Below are 9,454 nucleotides of genomic sequence, written 5' to 3' on the forward strand. Positions count from 1 at the left end.
TGTCACATCAGAAGAAAGTAACAATAAGGGCAAATATTGAATAAAAGAATACATACACACCATCTAAAGCAATTTTCTTCTGTGCTGTGGATCAGATATAGTAGTTTTATTCGTTTCAAAATCAAATCAAGTTTCCAATTCCCTTGTGAACTTTGTGGAATGTTTTCTGTATTTGTTGTTTTTCAGTTGTTAAGTTGTGTCTGACTCTTTGCAACTCCACAGACTTGTTTTATAGTTTGTCCTGACTTACTGAAATGTCTTAGTTGTAGCTCAATTCCTGTCTAGAGGAGAAGAATATATACTTAAGGAAATCCCCTCTATATATTATCCTGCAGGCCCAATGCTGAGACACCCAAGGATACAGCATAAATGACACTTTTAAATATCTCCCTATACTTCTTAATCCACCAAACAAAGCTTGGTGAATACCATAGATCCTTGATATACTCCCTGTAACAGTCAGAGCAGCACAGGTTTGGGAGGAATTTTTAGAGTTAACCTAATTTATCCTCTAACTAATAAGATATTCTTTGAATCCATCCAGAGAGACCACTTAAATCTGGTTCTTCAAATGTGTCTTGTTTGATTATTTCAGAATCACTTTTCCTAATTTGTTTTAATAACTTACAACCCAGTGAGTAAGTTTATCATTTATTTCTGACCTAGCTCTTGCCAATGTAAAAGACATTTTTGTTCTATTAATAACTTCAGTATTATATTTGTATTATACTCATTAGAAGAATATTAGGTTGCTTAAATATATCCTGTTCCAGCTGCTCTTGCTGCATAACCAAGTAACCAAAAATTAACAATGTAAGACAGCCATTGTTATCAGGCTAGAAGATTCTGAAGTTGTGAGAATCAAGCACAGCAAACCAAGGCCTGCTTGCTTGTGCTCCGCCATGACTGGGAGCGCCACTTCTAAGACTTGAAAGTGGGAATTAATTGGCAGCTAGAGGATGGTCTCATCCTAAGGTTCATTCTTCTCCATATCTGGCACTTAGGTTAGAATGATCCAAAGGCTAGTCATGCTGATCAGAACACCAAGACAAGATTTTCTTGTGATGTCCCCACAATATGGTGGCCTGAGGATAAGCCGCAGCAGCCAAGGTTCCAAAATAATGTTTCAACAGACAAAGAGGAAGCTGTTTTACCCTTTATGAACTAGTCTCAGAAACATACTGTGGAATTTTCACCCTGCTCAAAGTAGTTACAAGCCTGCTCAGTTTCAAGAGGATAGGGCTAAACTCTCCATCTTGATGTGGCCAAGTCAAGGTCATATGGTAAAGGAACCTATGCTGTTGCTGCTAGGTAGCTTCAGTTGTGTCCGACTCTATGTGACCCCATAGATGGCAGCCCACCAGGCTCCCCCGTCCCTGGGATTCTCCAGGCAAGAACACTGGAGTGTGTTGCCATTTCCTTCTCCTATGAGATAGAGATAATTGTGAGCTTTTTGGAAAATAAAGCCTACCATATATCTTAAGAGTGTTAAATAGACTGAATGAGATATAAACTGTTCAAAATTCTATTCTTTATTTCAACTTACCAGTTCAGTTCAGTCATCCAGTCGTGTCTGACTCTTTGTGACCCCATGGACTGCAGCACTCCAGGCTTCCCGGTCCATCACCAACTCCTGGAGCTTGCTCAAACTCATGTCCATTGAGTAGGTGAGGCCATCCAACCATCTCATCCTCTGTCATCCCCTTCTCTTCCTGCCTTCAGTCTTTTCCAGCATCAGGGTCTTTTCCAATGAGTCCATTCAACTTTCGACTTAAATTTGTACATAAATGTTTTAACTCATTTGTACATAAAATGCTAGAGTAATATATCATACATTTTGGTCTTCTAAAACATATTAATATTTCACTCCCCTCACAGTTCTACAAAATCCCTCAAATGGGAGTGAGGTAGAAGAAAAATCTTATGGAGTCCAAAGGTATAAAATGCAGAAGTTTACTCTACTTTACCTACAATTAAATTACTATACAATCATGTATGAAACAAGTTACCAGTCCAGGTTCGATGCACAATACTGGATACTTGGGGCTGGTGCACTGGGACGACCCAGAGGGATGGTATGGGGAGGGAGGAGGGAGGAGGGTTCAGGATGGGGAACACATGTATACCTGTGGCGGGTTCATTTCGATATTTGGCAAAACCAGTACAATATTGTAAAGTTTAAAAATAAAATAAAATTAAAAAAAATAGATTCACTTCCAAAAAAAAATAAAGAATTATTTATGTACAAATATAAGTTGAAAGTCCCTTGGACAGCAAGATCAAACCAGTCAGTCCTAAGGGAAATCAACACTGAATATTCACTGGAAGGACAGATGCTGAAGCTGAAACTCCAGTATTTTGGTTATCTGATGTAAACAGCCATCTCATTAGAAAAGTCTCTGATGCTGGGAAAGACTGAAGGCAGCAGTAGAAAAGAGTGTCAGAGGATGAGATGGCTAGATAACATCACTGGATATGAACTTGGGCAAACTTCAGGAGATGGTGAGGGACAGGGAGGCCTGGCATGCTGCAGTCCACGGGGTCACTGAACAACAACAACAATGAGCTGAAATAAAGAGGTATAGTAAAAGTAATACTATTCTAGTTGTAACGTGGTCACAGTTCTCCTTTCAGGAATTTCCTTGTATTTTCTAAAGTAATATTACCTTTATGAAGTAAACAAGCAAAGACCAAAATAAATATATCAGTCAGCAGGCACAAGATCCAAGTGGGTAAGTAAGTTGATGAAACCCCTCCAGAAGCTAAGATTGACACACGGATGACTCCTGCCTTTGTCAGGATTGGCGCAGATCCCACTGTGGGACTCAGGGTAAGGGGTGGAGTGGTGAATGAACATCAGATGGGACCACTGCCTGAAGCAGCCATGTCCACACTATTCTTCAGGGACATATAATCACTCTCTAGAGTTCAATCAGCTTAGATATTTCTTCATTAGGATTTATAGAGAGTCTCAATGAACTATAAGAATGAATTACCCATTTTTCTCTTTGTAGAAGTTCCTGGAAAATTTTGTTTATTGAGGGGTACTACATTAAGATGCTTACATTAAAATGCTCTTATCTCACATTTTATTACCATAATATATACCTTCTCAGTATGCTTTTAGTCATTCCTGGAAGTACAAACTTAATGTCTTAAACATGAATCACTAAAAAATATATTTTATGCACTTGAATGGGTTCAGGTGGGAGTACTGAAGAACTGGACTGTTGCTAATAGGACTTGGTGGTCTCTGATGTGGGCTCAAGGGCCATTTCAGGATATCAGAAAAAGCAAAAGAGAATAAAAAACCACTTTTGTACTTTGTAGATTCTCACTATGCTTCTCTCTGTAAGCAATGTTGCTGTTTCCAACATGGTAATACTTCTCCACCTTTACCCTTCACTGCAGGCAAATGGTTAAAAGCTGGATGTCTTCATTTCTAACAAGCAGAAGGATGAATTGTTCATGGCATTGGCAGTTATAAGCCTAGAGGAAAGGACTTGAAATACTAGCACTAAGGATTTGTACCAATAACTTATTTCTTTTTATATATTGTTTTCTTAGTGGCTAAAAAAGGAGAGCACTTGGAGTGAGAAAAACAGATTAGAATGGTGGAACCAAGCTTAATTTTGGATAAACACATTCACCTTCTCTGGAAAGATTATCTCCCAAATTCCCATGTAGTTAGTGCATGTATTTGGATAAGTTTGTGTTGCCAAGTAAGCAAAAACAGTGAAGTTGACAAAAATTAGCTACATGTTCATATTTTAATATATTAATTTCAGTAGAGTTTTTCAGCATGTTCAGACATGCTTTTGCAATTACTTAATTGCTTTAATCTCATTACAAATAGGTTCTGATGAAGCACATGTTTAATATTTTTAAAAACATTATTAGACATCTCATAAATTAAAAACAACATCTCCAGGGATGGCATTTTAATTGGCAGCATAAGATTTTTAAAAATCTTTAAAAAATTATTTTGAAAAGTATGAATATTATTGACATCATATGAATTACCAGGATTAGACCTTGAGTCCTGGACTGATATGTCCTCTCTCATTTTCATATTCTCAGATAATTTCTTTAGTAGACAAACTCTTAGAATAAAAATAAGTTTTATCAAAAGTAAAATTATATTTATATGGAATAAGAAAATTATGGACTAATGATTTAATATACAGTCATAAATATCACAAATCATAACTCAAAATTTTTAAGCAAGTATAGCTCATATCAGTGAACCCATCAATGTTCAGTTAGTTAAAACAAACATCGAGCACATAAGCCTCCATGGTATAGTGAAGGTTTTCTATTATAGCCTTATCAATTCCTTATGAACTCAACTTTTATTAAATTCCATTAAATATATATGACTCACTAGTGCATGCAAGGAAAAGTTGCTTCAGTCATGTCCGACTCTTTGCAGCCCTATGGACTGTAGCCTGCCAGGCTCCTCTGTCCATGGGATTCTCCAGACAAGAATACTGGAGTGGATTGCCATGCCCTTCACCAGGAGATCTTCCCGAACCAGGGATTGAACCCACTTCTCTTATGTCTCCTGCATTGGCAGGCGGGTTCTTTACCACTAGTGCCACCGGGGGAGCCCATGACTCACTAGTGGTATGAAGCTATTCTAATCTCTAGTCTCTATCCCTCACCCCCTCACCCCAAGTAAATATGGCGTGCAGAAAGGATTCCTGTCCTCTAAGCCTGGATGTACTATCCATGTCCTTTAAACTAAAGATAATTTATAATATGATGTTTAGTTTTAAATATATATCTTGGGATATGATGTTTACTCCTAGGGCAATCTATGGAAGCCTGGAGAAAATGATAACTTGTGGTTGGTGAAAGGGAACTGCCTTAAATATCATTGTAGATAGAGGGGAAGGATTCAAGAGCCCCAAGAAGTGGGCATTCTGAAGCAGATAAATTATGCGAGGCCAAGAGCCCCATCAGAAGATTATGTTCCACAGGAGGGCACAGAGGCCAAACCATTTACCAAAGATATTAGGGATGTACTGATGAGAGGGGCACCAGCATCACCAAAATGCTCAGTGATGATTCTTCTCTGCAGGCCAGACAGAACTAACTCTACAGGGAAAACTTTACAGATTCAACCATGTCACAATTAAGAACTGTTGCTAATCAAAAAATGTCATGGCTGTACAGAAAAAATAAGTCATGGAGGTGAAATATTTGGGACCTATATATTTGCAAATGACTTGCTTTTATATTAATTCAAGTAAACATAGCTGCTGCTAAGTGAAAAAATCAACCCACAACATTTCAGTGGTGTAACACCATTAAATTTCTGATTCACACAAAATCCAGTTCATGGTCAAGATAAGGGTAGGGGAATCTCTGTTCTGTACAATCCTTTAGGGACACAAACTGATACAGAGTTTCTGGCATCTTCCACACTTGGCTTTTGAGGTCACCTAGTCATCAACATCTACCAGGAGAGTGAGAAACGTTAGAGCATGGAGGCCAGAGGTGGCAATGGTATACTTCACTTTGGCCCATGTCCAGTGGACAGAACTCATTCCAGGTACATCCCACTGAAAGACAGAGTGAGAAATGTGGTCTAATACTGTGCCCAGGAGATAATGGAAATTATTTTGTGTTCAACTGGCCAATCTCTTCCTCAGCCCACATTTTTGGTATCTAATTTATCTTCTTCCCAGACATAAAACACACTCACCTTCTCTGGAAGGATTATCTTCCAAATTCCCATGTAGTTAGTGCATCCCAATTGTGGGCCAATGTCTCATAATAAATGTGGAGTTCTCTCTTTAAGACTAGGAGGTACTTCTTTCTGGTCCTTTACTCTATAAATTATAAGGAAAAGGCCTGACCACTCCTTATGTCAACTTTTAAGGGTGATCAGTATCTGAGATATGATGTTAATATCTGAAGGGGAAGAAACCTTTTTAGCCGGCTATACAGTGCTTACAACATGTGTCTGGCCCACGTTAATTTGGAACGTGGCAGTGGGTATAAAGAATTTGTAATGCTCCAACAATCATCACGTTTTGTGGTGGTTTCACAGAGAATCCAGTGTGTGGTTTCACTGTCAATAAAATTGCCTCAAGTACTTACTTGGCTTTTGATCTGTTTCTCTCCACATAGTTCTATGAGCCAATACGTATTAAAGGTCATCCTTGTATAGATTTTTCAGATCTCATTAGTTCTTTATTTCCTCTCTGCTGTACTTTTCTTTTTCACAGGCTACTATGAGCCATGATAACTAATAGGTGGAAAGGTCATATCCTCAATTAGAGTTTTGCCACCGAACTGAGTCTAAATGAATTTTTATCCCTTATAACATTGCTCAGTCTTATTAATTACTGTCTAGAACCTAAAAGAAGTCAGTTTTTCTAACTTTCATGGCCTCACCTTTTATCAGTGTGTACCAACTCATTTTTAATGAATATTTTTCATTATTGGAAACCTTTCAAGATTGCAATCTGTTATATCTTTAAATCAGAGAGAGTGAAATAAAACAGCTTTAAATACACCTGATTAACAAAGACTTTTTTTTTTATGAACTCAAGTTAATTGATCTTCTGGCATTGTAAGAGTAGATGACGTGCCCCTACATCAATCTGCAGTGGCTTCAATCTGAAGTGCACATCATAAAGTCACTAACAGTGAAGATTGACTATATCTTGTGCTTTCTTGGACCAGTTCTTCCTTCTCTGTTATCCAGCAATTTTGAAATCATATCTCTTTTAAAAGGCAGCCTTATCATAATTTCAATTGAGAATGTAACTAGAAAGCGTTTCATCATTTAGACAACCCATTCATTCATTAATGACAACCTAAGGAAAGTATGACACCACCCTTATGGCAGAAAGTGAAGAGGAACTCAAAAGCCTCTTGATGAAAATGAAAGAGGAGAGTGAAAAAGTTGGCTTAAAGCTCAACATTCAGAAAACAAAGATCATAGCAACTGGTCCCATCACTTCATGGAAAATAGATGGGGAAACAGTGTCAGACGTTATTTTTTGGGGGCTCCAAAATCACTGCTGATGGTGACTACAGCCATGAAATTAAAAGACTCTCACTCCTTGGAGGGAAAGTTATGACCAATCTAGATAGCATATTCAAAAGCAGAGATATTACTTTGCCAACAAAGGTCCATCTAGTCAGGGCTATGGTTTTTCCAGTGGTCATGCGTGGATGTGAGAGTTGGACTGTGAAGAAAGCTGAGTGCCGAAGAATTGATGCTTTTGAACTGTGGTGTTGGAGAAGACTCTTGAGAATCCCACCAGTCCATCCTACAGAGGAGATCAGTCATGGGTGTTCATTGGAAGGACTGATGTTGAAGCTGAAACTCCAGTACTTTGGCCACCTGATACAAAGAGTTGACTCATTTGAAAAGACCCTGATGCTGGGAAAGATTGAGGGCAGGAGGAGAAGGGGATGACAGAGGATAAGATGGTTGAATGGCATCACTGACTCAATGGACATAAGTCTGGGTAAACTCTGGGAGTTGGTGATGGACAGGGAGGCCTGGTGTGCTGCGGATCATGGGGTTGCAAAGAGTTGGACATGACTGAGTGAGTGAACTGAACTGAACTGAAATATGTTTTTTGCTTATGCTAATTTAAAATGAATTCTGAATCACTTGTTATGGAGAAATTTCAGGCCAATTTAAATAGCCCTTGAGAGAAAACTAGATTATCAAACTAGAATTGAGATCCCATTGTTTGCTTTCCATTCAATTGAAATAAGTCTACATTTTCCTATCTATTACATATTAATGTTTTAAATGGGATATGACCTTTAACTTGACCCTTCATTTCTTTTTATAGTGAATTATGACACGTTGTTCCCCAAAATAAAATTTCAAAATTAGCTTATCTTACTGTATATATAACAAATACTTTGAAAAACATTCTATTGTGAAAGAGACAGTCACTGTTTCATAAACAAAGATTACTAGTGAGAAGGTGGGATCATTAAGAGCCATCTTAGATGTCTCTTCACCACATGTACTCACTTACTCTTTTTTTTCATTTATTGACCCCATAATTTGGAATCTTTATGATAATCTGTAATATATTTTACCTTTTTTATTGTTCTGAACATTTAGAAATATGTTTGTGGGATATTTAGATTATGGAGTGGAGCAAAATCCTCTTACTCCAATAGAGGAGAACAAATGAGTTTTTAAAATACTCCATAGGCTATAATTAACTTTAAAAAAAATTCCCAGTTAACAGATTTTGTTAGCAATTTAACTCCTATTCAAATTCATTTTATTTTATGCAAAGACATTTAAAAACCATTGGCCAAAATGAATGGACAATAACAATTCTGTTAACTTTTGAGAAATTATACTCACTCATAAATAAGTTTGCATTGACAGAGCCGTTTTGTGGATTGAAGAAGAGTTAATATATTTTTAGCTGATATATTTGTATTTACATCTTCTTTCTATAATTTTTTAATGCCATTCATGACTTCTATTGACTCCCAAATGAGATCCTGACTTCCTAATCTGAATGAGAGAATGAGCATTCCAGCTTTAGCTGAAGGTCACTTTGAAGCAGGCAACTCTAGAGATGTCATGATAAAAATAAAAGAACAGAACAGAAGGCACCTTATATGTTCTCAATATCTATCTGCTGTGCATTCTTCCTTTTTGCCTTCTTAATTATCATCATCATGATTAGTATACTTATTTAGTATTGACATATGTCTTCCATTGATCTACTCATATTTCTTTTCATCTAAAATCTTTGAGATATCCTCTTGCATATTTTGTAGATGAGGAAAATTAACCTTAAATAAGAAAGGTAACACGTCCAAGATCCTTAATTAAGCAAGAGGAAGAAGTAGGCTTTTATCCAATGATAACTCTGTTTCCTAAATAGATATTAGGAAAATAAAGAGATTATTCTAAGGGGCAACTAAAAAACAAAAAAAAGCACAATGAAAACATTAAAGAAAATCAATCTCAATCTTCTCTCAAATCAAAATTAGGTCAGGGGAAAGTGCTAGACTTAACAGACAGGTAAGTTCTTTTTCCCTTTGACTCTGTGGGGCCTTTTGTTTGTAACCCAGCTTAACAGGTTAAAAAAAAAAAGCACATATAATAGTGTGACAGAATGGTTCCAAATTGGGAAAGGAGTGGTCAAGGGTGTATATTGCCACCCTGCTTATTTACCTTACATGCAGAGTACATCATACGAAATGCTGGGCTGTATGAAGAACAAGTTGGAATCAAGATTGCTGGGGAAAATATCAATTATTTCAGATATGCAGATGACACCACCCTTATGGCAGAAAGTGAAGAGGAACTAAAAAGCCTGTTGATGAAAGTGAAAGAGGAGGGTGAAAAAGCTGGCTTAAAACTCAACATTCAAAACATTAAGATCTTGACATCATTTCATGGCAAATAAATGGGGAATCAATGGAAACAGTGGCAGACTTTATT

The sequence above is a fragment of the Bubalus kerabau genome, chromosome 3, assembly GCF_029407905.1.
Source record: "Bubalus kerabau isolate K-KA32 ecotype Philippines breed swamp buffalo chromosome 3, PCC_UOA_SB_1v2, whole genome shotgun sequence".
Classification (NCBI taxonomy): Eukaryota; Metazoa; Chordata; class Mammalia; order Artiodactyla; family Bovidae; genus Bubalus; species Bubalus kerabau.